Genomic DNA, 13,766 nt, shown 5'->3' with positions numbered 1-13,766 from the left:
CGGTAATCGCGGATTTTACAACTTTTTTGTTCGGATTCGCATTTGATCATGCTTACAGGATAAAGTATGTTTTCCGATCATTTTGAATCCAATGGTGAGGTTAGATTTCATTAAAAATGATCAGAAATATCCTAAAGTTTTACCCCTAAGTCCCATTTTCAAGATTTTCTCAAAACTCGGGGTTTTACAATTCTGTTTCACAAAAATACAAAAACTGGTTTAAATTATAACTTAGATTAATGTCATTTCTTTCTAACTTGATAACATCCCTCCTTTCTCTTGGGTTCGATCCCTCACTTGCTCACAAGCTAAGGAAAGTATATAAATATTCATTTTTTATGAGATGACAACGACGACATCAATATATATATACTATTTTTATTTACTAGAAAAGAGTGGTAGAAAACCTAGAAAGAGTGACGCGTCACTATACTTCCAAAAGCGATTGGTCAATCTAGGATAACACTTTATGTTCTAATCTTTTGGATAGTATGGCATACCATAGAAAGTAGTATAGCTCGTGAGATCCGAAAATTTCTCTTCTTCTTTCTTGGAGAGGAATTTTGTGTAAAGGCGGTCTTTGTATAGTGTAGAGATAGTTTGAGGTTCACATGCATTTTTTCTTAATAGGCTTAGATGCAAAGAGTTTTTTTTCTGGGCTAGTTATTGATCACTAAGAGTCTATAGTTATCAAATGGTCGACCTTACTATTAGTTAAATTTAGTATTGGATTCTTGGTAAACGACTAGTCTGATCCAAATAAATGATCACCCACCCATGGTATGCTAGACCGGTCACAAAATTAGATAAGAATAGTGAGATTTCACATCAGAGGTTAAGTATTGAAATACCAATTTTTCATAGTCAAGGCGGGTATATCGACGTATTTCTCAAAACTCTTATCTATTATACCGCCGTGTATGTATTATGTATTTTCTTATTATTTATCAATGGATGAGAATTTTACTTTTAAAGTATGATGAGATGGTTACTTTGTTAAATAATTTGACCAATAGATTGTTACTTATTATATTTATTTTTTGTTTCTTGTTTTAATTAGTATTTATATAAATACTAGATTATATATATAAAAAAACCTCAATGATTTAGACTCTTAAATGATTATGCGTTGCATGTTGTAACTAGTTGTTAAAATAGTAGATTTCCTGCTAGGTAACTCCCGTTACTCACCCTACCATTCACTTTTCGAGAAGCCATTTACTGTAGATGAGGTTTATGAGGAGACACCCGAGGTTGAGTATGTGGATGAGCACTACCTCTATCAATTTGATTGGTCTTACGATTTTAATAGTTGTTTATCTTATGCTTCAAATTGAAAATCTTAGGTTTAGGCACTATGTGCCAATATATATTTAGTAAAATCATCTAGCTATGTCATGTTTCAATCAAAATGATAATTGTTCTATGACTTATGGATTTTGGATCATATTAACTTCTGCACTTTATTAATTTTTGGTATTATTTATTTACATTGCTTTATAATTGTTTATCAGAATCTATTCTTTTATTATTATATATTATCATGGGATTAGATGGTTAATCATTCCTTGAGATCTAACATAGGAATCATTAAGATTCTAGTTGGATTTTGGGACGTGACAGCATCCATATTATATTTATCGTATACCTCACAACAAAGGTTATTTTTCTAATCTTTCCATAAAAGATTGGCCTTTTTAAGAATCCATTCTCTATTCTCATCTGAAATAGTATATGTTCTATACAAAGAAAATAAATTAAAAAATCTTTTTACTATTTTAAATTAATAGTTAAAATATACATAACAAATAAACAAAAGAACTCACCTTTATAACTTCCCACATTTGATTTTTAAGATCATTGGGCATATTACTCTACTTGACATAAATGGATAATACATAGGTCTTCACAGCACAACCTATGCATATACACAATTTTTTGAATTTTCCCCGAATAGGTTTCCATCTATGCTAAATCTCAAAGGAATACGTACACCTAATACAAATAGTAAATAATCAATAATTTACAAAATTAAAGATCTAATAAGAAATGCAAAACATGTTAATATCATGAATTCCTAGTAACATACTCTGAGAAAAAGTAAACCCATGAGAAGTAGATGTAAATGATCTATCACTTGACATAGTACTTGTCAAACAAATACAACAATTATAAGAAACTACATACTGGTTTAGTAAACAAATACACTTAAAATTAATATTAGCACGCATATAAAATTGATTTGTTAAAATAGAAAATAAAAAAATCATATGCCAACAAAATGTCTAACCATTGATTACAAGCATTGTCAATCATCATTTTCCATATTATCGTCTTCTATGATATCATCTCGTAATGTTGTTATTAAAGCATCTTCTTTTATTCTTGCTTCAAATACAAAAAAATCTTCATATGAGTCAATGTCTCGATAGAATCTCTTTGACACTTCCAAGACAACATGCCAATCATTTATAGGTCTATTGTGATCTTTTCCATAAAGATTTGAGTTGTTTAAGAAGCAATAATAAATGACTCATTAGTTTTTTTTGTATTTTTCATCAATCTTTTAAAATTAATATAAATTAAATTTGTTTCTTGATCAACTACATATCCATTAATAAAATACTATAATTATGAAGTCATGATAATCAAAATCTAAAATTTGTTTCACAATGCAATAGTAAACAACTTCTTCATTCACAAGATTCATATCCCTAATACTTGACTTGAAAGTAGTTATAACTTTTGTAAAGACCCCGTGGTTTCGTGTTGTTTTATTTATTTTTAAATCTTTTGTACAAAAAATATATCCATATACTGAATATGCATTATATTAAATTGTTTCAAACTTCGGCCCATAAGAAAATCTTTTTAGAGACAACTTAGTTTATTTTGTAATTGTTGTTTAAGCCAAGGAATGTAATCTATTGCCTTTTTTGTCATAAATTTCTTCTCCGAATATGATTGTCGAATGTGTAATTTTAAATATAAGTAAGATATTTGTTATACGAAAGTAATGTGAATGTATTGTATAATCTTTAACATAATATTCAAGTGCATATGAAGATTAAATTTTGCATACCTTTTCTACTTGATGTTTTTAGGTTACTGGCAGTGTGGCACCCCCAAAACAATAACACAAAGCCCCATGTCGGATCTCGATGCTCTAGGTGGCACCTCAAAATTTTCACCTGATAAACAAAATCCATAATATCCTGTATATTCATACAAGAATAGAATAATAGCAGAAATCTATATACATCTAACCACGTAAGATAAATCAAAGTGCGAAAGGATAAGTATTATACAGGATTCTATTGAAAATCCTCACTCTGACAAAAGTCTTAACGCTTAATAGAAAATCTATAATACTCTTAGACAAACCGACACCACTAGAGGGTATAGCCCTAATACTCACTAGGTAACGAACTCTGGTTGTCTATCTAACCCATTAAATGGTCCCTACTCACTGGTTCTATACGCCCGTCTCGTCAACTACATGTTCTGAAACTAAAAAAATATGAAGGAAATGATGAGTAACAATGGTTACCTAATAAGGAAGCAAACAATTTATGCCAATAACCTCTCCTAACATGAACGAATAACATACTAAATCATTTTAACATATGTAAAGTTTTATATAAGAAACTACAATTAACTGGTACATATAGCCAGAGATGAGCAGTTAAACATTTTAAAACTTACATTATATCAATCAGTAGTCCTCACTAAAACATTTTTTTTTATGCAAATCTAATTGATCAAATGGAAATATTAAATATGCATTTCATTTTACATATCAAAATAAGGCAACAGATACCGAATACACAATGGTAGAGTTATGAAATTAGAGAATTGGGATTTATGACAAGATCACTCTTAGTCGGGACATATGTTACAATACTTTACTGGCTTTTAGTTCCTGATTTTGTGATCGATCGCTATACTTACCACACTTGGTTGACCATTTATCTGGCTCAGGTTGACCGTTTAACGTGACCGTAAGCAATGGATCTCTTTTTGATGTATCAAAACGTTCGACTACTATAAATTGTTAGTGATCACTGACTAATTATCTTTGTTTATGTTTATCAAGCGTGCATGTGATTTCTAAATATACAACCTCATTCTTATACGACCACCTTTACATTACAAGTTCGCTGGTAAAGATAGCGAGAAATAAATCTGAATTCAAATTATGACTCCACTCTCACACGTGTCTTATACCACGTATGATTTTGGTTATCCCTACAGTACATCCCAGGATAATATATCACTCCAGATGATATGACAGACTATCATTTCAGGTATTCACAAACTCTTTAACAATTATATATATATATATATATATATATATATATATATATATATCATTTTTTTAAAATAAATAAGAGATTAACATTACAGAGTTAAGAATGGATATCCAATTTCCTATAAATTTGGGCTTCCTTTGCCAAATACAATACAAGATGTGTCATAAAAATAAAAAATGATGGTGGAAAATACTTTTCGAACACATGTAATGTTTTCATAATGTATTTTTTAATATTCGAAAGTCTTCATGGATGATATCCTTTGAACACAAGACATTAAAGAATACCAATAGTTGTTGAATAACAATATGCAAAACTTTAAGTGTCTTAAATGCATGCATCAGTAACACTGATAATAATTATTACATAAGAATGTGATAATCATAAGACTTCAAATTTATTAACTTGTTGTCTTCTAAGCTCATGTTATATTTTCAATTCGCACTATACCCGATGGAAACTTTTAAATTATACAAAGTCATAAATTAACTTTTTTTCCCATCGAGATAGTACATAAGGAGCCTCCGAACATGTTAACTTGCCATTCTTTTCTATTGACCACAGTTTTTTTTTCATATTATCATATTCTTTAGATCTTAACAACCTTGAAGATCATCCTTAGTCTTATCCTTCGTGTTCATAATTGTTGCAAAAAGGTTTTCTGTCACATTTTTCTCCATGTACATTACATCTAAATTATGAGTAATAGGTAGATTTTATGAGAATAAAATAATATATTTTAGTTGCAAACAATAGTATATAGTATATATCATTAATATTTAAAAAAATTATAACGTACTTTCTAATATGGTAAATCAAAATAGATCTATGTTCTTCATTTCCATTAAATTACTGTAACACCCCGGATTTTCAACTCATATCTCGAGGAAAGTAAATGGTGAGATTCGGAGGGAAATATCGAATGAGAGACTTAGAGTAAAATACTCGAATATTGCTATGATTAATTTTGAGGAAAATCGACTTCGCCATTAAATTCAAAAGGATCGAAATATATACATTAGCCTGTAAGCAAGTTTGAATTCGAGTTCGGAGGAAAAGTTATAAAATCCTCGAATTTCGCGTTAAGTGGGACCCAAAACAGTGGAATTTCGTTAGAGTGAGAATTGAAAAGATTTGATGACACCATTAGGTCCGTAGCGAAGAATTATTCGAAATGGTATATTCGTTTGTCGTTTTCCGAGTCCGAATAGTTAAGTTACGATCGAAACTAGAAATAAGGGGGAAATTACAAGTATGCCCTTAGCTGTGTTATAAAAGAAAATTCTGATTTTCTTTTATTTCATTTTTCTCTCATTCTCTAAGAAACCCAAACGACAGCCACTTTCAACCCAAGGGTTTCGACCCATTGTCATCAAGTTCTAGCCCGAACGAAGCCGAGTTGAACCTCGACGAAGAAGACAAAGTTGTCGGCCACGTCGAGAGCTACAACTTCACCACCTTTGGTTGATCATTCTTGTTCGTTTTCTCCATCCTCCATCAAAACCAGCCCGGTAGCTCGAGTAAACCTCCACATCTTCCGTCCGAGGACTTCACCGAGTTAGGAGCTAGGTCTATACTTCATTGTAGAAGCAAAGGAGATCGTCATTGTCGGATACCTTGCGAACCCTTGCTCATTTGGCATCCAAGTCAGCCCAACCTCGACTCTCGAGCCACCAACCTTGATCATTGTGCGAGTTTATCACGTTCGACGTCCACAACCAAGTAAGGGACTTCCAATTCTTATTGGTAGCTTTAGATTTCTCAAAATGTGCATTTAGGTTATTTTAACAAAACTTATTGTTTGTTTTTGAATCGTAGACGGTTGTTGTTTGATTTTAAATTCATGATAGAAGTAGGTGTTTTATTTATGTTTTATCGAATTTTGATAACAAAATCGTGGGTGGGTTGAATGATTCGAAGAATGGAAGAAGAATCCGAAACATGGATCGAAAACTCGAAGGTTCGAGTAAGGTTCAGGCTGTAGGTGGGAAAGGTCGGTGCCACCGGCACCTACCGAAGGCATTCTGTCGGTCCCACCGACAGAATGAGGTTTCTGCCACCGACGAAACCAAATAACGCGATGAAATTTTATGCTGTCGGCAGGACCGTCGGTCCCACCGACATCTACCGAAGACCAATCTGTCGGTTCCACCGACAGAATCTTGTTCCTGCCACCGACAGCCACCGACAGACACAGTTTTGATCAGAACAGTGTTCTGACTCTTGGCTTGACTTCCTCACACCTTATACACTATTTCTCACCCTTTATTTCATTAAAAACATTTAAGTAAATGTCCTCTTTAATTTTTACTTTCCATTTACTTTAAGTTCTTTAATGAAATTAAGGTTTTACCCCCCATTTCGGAACAATGGGAATGGTTTTAAGATCCAAATCTCAAAGGATCAAAATCCGAATTTTGGTTTTAAGAACAAAACGTATTTTTCGACGTTTTCGGCAAGTTTTCAAAATATAATAACTTTCGTATTACTTTGAATTATATTACGAAAACTATATGGTTGCGAATCTCGTGATCGAGACTTTCATTTCGAAAAACCCGTTTTCAATTTCGAGAACTTTGAAAAAATGAATTTTTGACACTTAGCCAAATTTTCACCAGCTTTCTCTATTTTTAACAGCCTTGGTCCCGAACATCGCTGGGACTTTATTTTTAAATAAACTTTGAGGGTTTTTAATGGAAAGACCAAAAGAATGACTTTGAAATATTGAAAATGGATGATTGATTTGAAAAGACGAAAAATGAGAATGTTGAAAGAATGGGAAAGGGATGAAACGGTAAATTGTCAGAATCACACCCGAGGGGTGATGTCTGCCTTTTACATTGTATGTTGTGTGTAGGTTGGTGAAAGGATATCCAGGTTATTAATGAAAGGGTTGCATGTTTATTTCCGATTATGTTAGCGTTTGCGCTGAGTACTGTTATTTATTTTTAGGCCGCGTGGCCACGGTTGCATGGTAGGAACTGGATATTCGTTCTCAACCCTGTTCTGTTAATTTCTCTTTTGTTTTAAATGAAAAATCATATATGTACGTAGCTATTTTGTGAGCTGTTAAAGGGTTTGTGAATGCCTGAAGGGATAGTGTGTCACATCATCCGGAGGGGTGCACTATCCTGGGATGTACGGTAGGGACCACCAAACTCATACGTGGTATGGGACGCGTATGAGAGTGGAGTCACAACTGGAATCCGGGTCCATTCCTTTCTTATCTTTACCAGTGAACGTGTATTGTAAAGGTGGTCGTATACGAGTGGAGTGTCATCTGGGAATCACATGCACGCCTGATAGGCATAGACGAAGATGATTAGTCAGTGATCACTAACAATCTAGTAGTAGTCGAACGTTCTGACACATCGAAAAGAGACCCATTGCTTACGGTCACGTCAAACGGCCAGCCTGAGCCGGATAAATGGTCACCAGTGTGGTAAGCGCAGCGACCGGCCACAAAATCAGGAACTAAAAACCAGATTTATGTTGTAATATCATGTCCTGACTGGGAGCGATCCAGTCGTGAATCCCAACTCTTTAATTCCAATACTCCACCATTTGTATTATGTATCTGTTGTTATATTTCGGATTATAAATGAGAAGCATGTCTATCATTTCAATGTTGGCAATCTTATTTGCATAAAATGAAAAACGTATGATGAGTATGGATGATTGATGCTATGTAAAATTTTTAAAACTGTTTAGTTGCTCATCCCTGGCTATATGTACCAGTTGATCGTATTTTATCTTGTAAAACCTTGCATGTATTAAAATGTTCAGTATGCTTTATTCGATCATGCTTAGGAAGGGTTATTAGTAGGAATTGGCTGTGGACTTGCTGGGTAACTTTCGTTACTCACCCTTTCTCTCCTATTTTTTTTAGTTTCAACACTTGCAGCTACCGAGACAGGCGTAGAGTCAGTATTTGAGGAGTATCTGGTCGGGCAGATCGACGATCAGAGTTTATTGCCTGGTGAGCACTAAGGCTACATCCGTTAGAATTGCCAGTTTCATCCAGGATGTATGTAGTTTTTGGATTGAGAGTTTAGGCCATGTTAGAGTGAGAGTATTTTGTAAGCCTGTATATGATTAGATCTTCCGCACTCTGATCTACTTACATGTTAGATGTAATTAGTCTTCCGCTGTTCATTTCCTGTATTTACAGCTTTATATACAGGTTGTATTATAAATTGATTTATCAGGTTTGAGTTCCGTGAAACGTTAACATAAACAGAGGAGACCATGCCGAAATTTCGAGGTGCCACCTAGTACCTTGGGATTTGGCATTGGGATTTGTGTTAGCGTTTGGCGGGGCGTCACAATTACGATTTTTGGCTCTTGAAAATATATATCTTAAATATGTTAGAAATCTTTTATGTCCCATGTAAGAAAATTTATTTCAATGTTTTAGCCACAATGCCTATGTTCCTTCACTACAAGTAGGACAACCATACTTTCTTGCAATCCCACAATCCAACAAGTGACTATACACGGGAAAATCATATATTGCCCATAACAAAATTACTTTCATTGTAAAATTACTTTTTTTATGAGAGTCATATGTTATTATTATACTAGACCACAATTCCTTCAATTCTATAATCAATGGATGTAAGCAAACGTCAATATCTTACCTAATACATTTTTTTCAAGAATCAATTATGTTAACATTGTAAACTCCTTTTATATGAATAAGTATGGAGAAAGATTGAACGGGACAATCATAACAGGCCAACAATTATATGAACTGTTATTGTTCTCAAAATGATTGAATTCATCTATTGCAAGTCCTAATCGAACATTACATCTTCTGTAATACCCCGAATTTTTAACTCATATCTTGAGGAAATTAAATGGTGAGATTTTGAGGAAAATATCGAAGGAGAGACTTAGAGTAAAATACCCGAATTATGCTATGTTCATTTTCGTTGAAAATCGACTTCTCCATTAGTTTCAAAATGATTGTAATATATACTTTAGCCTGTAAGCAAGTTTGAATTAGAGTTCGAATAAAAAAGTTATAAAATCCTCTAATTTCATGTTAAGTGGGACCTAAAATAGTGTAATTTCGTTAGAACAAGAATCAGAAAGATTTGATGACACCATTAGGTCCGCAACGAAAAATTATTCGAAATGGTATACTCACTTGTCAATTTTCGAGTCTGAATAGTTAAGTTACGATCGAAACTAGAAATGATGAAAAATTACAAGTATGCCCTCAGCTTTATTATAACAGAAATCTGATTTCTTTTATTTCATTCATTACTCATCTTCTCCAAAGAACCAAACGACAGCCACTTTCAACCAAAGGGTTTCGACCTATTTCCGTCAAGTTCTAGTGCAAACGAAACCGAGTTGAACCTCTACGAAGAAGGCAAAGTTGTCGACCACGACGAGAGCTACAACTTCACCATCTTTAATTGTCCATTCTCATTCGTTTTCTCCATCCTCCATCAAAACCAGCCGGGTAGCTCGAGTGAACCTCAACACATTCCATTCGAGGGCTTCATCGAGTTAGGAGTGAGATCTACTTTTCGTTATAGAGGAGAAGGAGAACGTCATTGTCGGATACCTTGCAAACCCTCGTTCGTCTTGCATCCAAGTCAGCCCAACCTCGACTCTCGATCCATTCAACCTTGATTTGTAGTACTAGCGTATACCCTTGGCGTCCACAACAGTAAGGGACTTTCAATTCTTGTAAATAACTTTATATTTTTGAAATGTGCATTTAGGTTTGGAAACAAAACTTGTTGTTTGTATTTTAATTGTAGAAATTTGGTATTTGATTTCAAATTCATGGTAGAAGTAGATGTTTTGATGAAGTTTTATCAAGTTTTAACTATAAACTCGTGGGCAGGTCGAATGATTCGAAGAATGGAAGAAGAATCTGAAAAGGGGAACGAAAACTCGAAAGTTCGAGTGAGGTTCAGGCTGTTGGCTGGAAGGGTCGGTGCCACCGGCACCTACCGAAGGCATTCTGTCGGTGTTCTACCACCGATAATTTTCTTCTGTCGGCAGGAACCGTCGGTTCCACCGACAGCATTTTTATGAGTCAGAAACAGACTCTGACTCTTGGCTTGACTCCCCCATTGCCTGTACTTGATCTTCCACCCTTTATTTCATTAAAAACATTTAAGTAAATGTTACTTTCCATTTACTTTAAGTTCTTTAATGAAATTAAGGTTTTACCCCCCATTTCGAAACAATGGGAATGATTTCAAGATCCAAATCTCAAAGGATCAAAATTCGAATTTTGATTTCAAGAACAAAACATAGTTTTCGACGTTTTCGGCAAATTTTCAAAATGTAACAACTTTCACATTTCTTTGAATTAGATTACAAAAACTATATGGTGTCAAATCTCATGCTTGAGGCTTTCATTTCTAAAAACCCGTTTTCAATTTTGAGAACTTTGAAAAGTTGAGTTTCCAATACTTAACCAAATTTTCACCAATTTTTACCATTTTGGCCAGCTTAGGTACCATGCATCACGGAACCTCATTTTTGAAGAAATCTTGATGATTTTCAATTGAAAACTCAAAAATGACTTTGAAAGATTGAAAATGAATGATTTGATTCGAAAAGACGAAAAGTGGAAATACCGAAAGAATGGAGAAAGGGATGAAACTGTAAAATGTCAGAATCACACCCGAGAGGTGATATCTGCCTTTTACATTGTATGTTGGGTGTAGGTTGGTGAAAGGGTATCCAGGTTATTAATGAAAGGGTTGCATGTTTATTTTCGATTATGTTAGCGCTTGCGCTGAGCACTGTTATTTATTTTTAGGCCGGGTGGCCACAGTTGCATGGTAGGAACTGGATATCCATTCTCAATCCTGTTCTGTTAATTTCTCTTTTGTTTTAAATGAAAAACAATATATATATATGTAGCTATTTTGTGAGCTGTTAAAGGGTCTGTGAATGCTTGAAGGGATAATGCGTCACATCATCCGGAGGGGTGCACTATCCTGGGATGTACGGTAGGGACCACCAAGCTCATACGTGATATGGGACTCGTATGAGAGTGGAGTCTGTGAATGCTTGAAGGGATAATGCGTCACATCATCCGGAGGGGTGCACTATCCTGGGATGTACGGTAGGGACCACCAAGCTCATACGTGGTATGAGACTCGTATGAGAGTGGAGTCACAACTGGAACCGGGTCCATTCCTTTCTTATCTTTACCAATGAACGTGTATTGACCGTATACGAGTGGAGTGTTATTTTAGGAATCACATGCACGCCTGATAGGCATAGACAAAGATGATTGGTCAATGATTACTAACACTCTAGTAGTAGTCGAACGTTTTGACACATCGAAAAGAGACCCATTGCTTACGGTCACGTCAAACGGTCAGTCTGAACCGCATAAATGGTCTCGCAAGCGTGGTAGATACGACCAGCAACAAAATCAGGAACTAAAAGACAGATTTACGTAGTAACATCATATCCCGACTAGGACCGATCCAGTCGTGAATCCTAACGCTCAAATTCCATTACTCCACCACTTGTATTATGTATCTATTATTATATTTCAAATTATAAACTGAAAGGCATGCCTATTACCTCAATGTTATCAACTGTATTTACATAAAATGACAAATGTATAATGAGTATGAATAATTGATGTTGTGTGGAACTTTTAAACTGTTTAGTCGCTTATCCCTGGCCATATATACCCGCTGATCGTATTTTATTCTGTAAAACCTTACATGTATTAAAATGTTCAGTATGCTTTATTCGATCATGTTTAGGAAGGGTTATTAGTAGGAATTGGTTGTGGACTTACTGGGTAACTCTCGTTACTCACCATTTCCTTCCTATTTTTTTTAGTTTCAGTACTTGCAGTTACCGAGGCAGGCGTAGAGTCAGTAATTGAGGAACCTCTGATTGGTCAGATCGACGAACAGTGTCCATTTTCCCGGTGAGCATTGGGGTTACTTCCCTTAGGAGTTTGTTTGTCCTAGGAAGTGTACATAGTGTTTTGGGCCGAGTGCTAGGACTATGTTAGAGTGAGGTTAAATTTTTGTAATCATGTATATCGCTAAACTTCCGCACTCTGATCTATTTACATGTTAGATGTAATTAGTCTTCCGCTGTTATTTCCTGTATCTACATCTTTATATTCAGGTTTTGTTGTAATGTAACACCCCGAATTTTTAATTCGTATCTCGAGAAAAAAATGAATAGTGAAATTTTAAGAAAATCTTGAAAGTGGGATTTAGAGGTAAAATTTTAGGATGTTTCTGATCATTTTTAATGGAATCTGACCTCACCATTAGATTCAAAATGATCGAAAAATATAGTTTAGCCTGTAAGCACGTTCAAATGCGAGTTCGAATATAAAAATTGCAAAATCCTCGATTACCTGGTCGGACCAGGCTAAAATAGTGATTTTTAGTTAGAGCAATAATTTTTAAAATTCGATCATACCATTGGGTTCATAACGAAATATTATTCAACATGAACTATTTATTTGTCATTTTTGGAGATCAGGAAGTTGAATAATCGCCAAAAACGAAAACGACATCAAGTTTAGGAGTCACCTCAGGCCAAAAATGTAAATTTTTGTTAGAGATAAAATTTATAGAAATTGACTACACCATTAGATTCGGAATGAAAAATTAGGCGAAATAGAGTATTCATTCGTCAGTTTTGGAGTCCGAATGATCAAGTTATCATCATTCGAAACAATTGACAAAATACCGAATTCGTCCCACATTTTATTTAAATAATAATTTTAATTTTTTTTTATATGTTATCTTCCCCAACGCGTCCATACGGCCGAGACATATTAAAAAAAAAATGAATTTTTTTTCTCTTCGATCTTCAATCTTAGATCTCTCACAAACGGCTCGCCGTCGACGATCGACGCAGAAGGGAGAAATGTCCGCAGCTACGTTCTCTACAAAATCCACCCAACATTTCTTTGTTTCACTTTCTATTTTACCCGATATCGTCAAAAATCAGCCGTATTTTGATACGGAAATTTTGAAACTTTGACCTCGGATTTCGTCCGTTTCCGGGTCAAACCGTCTCCCAACGCAGGAGGGAGAAACGTCCGCAGCCTCATTCTCTACATAACCCACCCAAATTCCTTTCGTTTTCTCGCCTTTTTCACCCCGTATAGTTAAAAATCAGCCGTATTTTTATACGGAGATTTCGTAACTTCAACCTCGATTTTCATCAATTTCGGGGTCAAACCGTCTTTCATCATAGAAGGGAGAAGAGACGAGCACATCGAGATCTTCAAAATCACCGGGCCGGTTTTGAAAATCAGTAGCTTCGAAGTTCGGTCCGTCTCGATTTCCGCGTCGTTCGCCTCGATTTCCGCGCACGTGCTTCAATTCTGTCGCCTAGTGATTGTAAGGAACTCTCAATTTCTATTAGTAATCTAGATTGTGAAAATTGCATTTAGGATTTTATCGAAAAATTTGGATGTATTTT

This window comes from Akebia trifoliata, chromosome 8 (assembly GCF_017979445.1).
Source record: "Akebia trifoliata isolate Shusen 1 chromosome 8, ASM1797944v1, whole genome shotgun sequence".
Lineage (NCBI taxonomy): Eukaryota > Viridiplantae > Streptophyta > Magnoliopsida > Ranunculales > Lardizabalaceae > Akebia > Akebia trifoliata.
Note: the sequence above shows the minus strand (reverse complement) of the source record.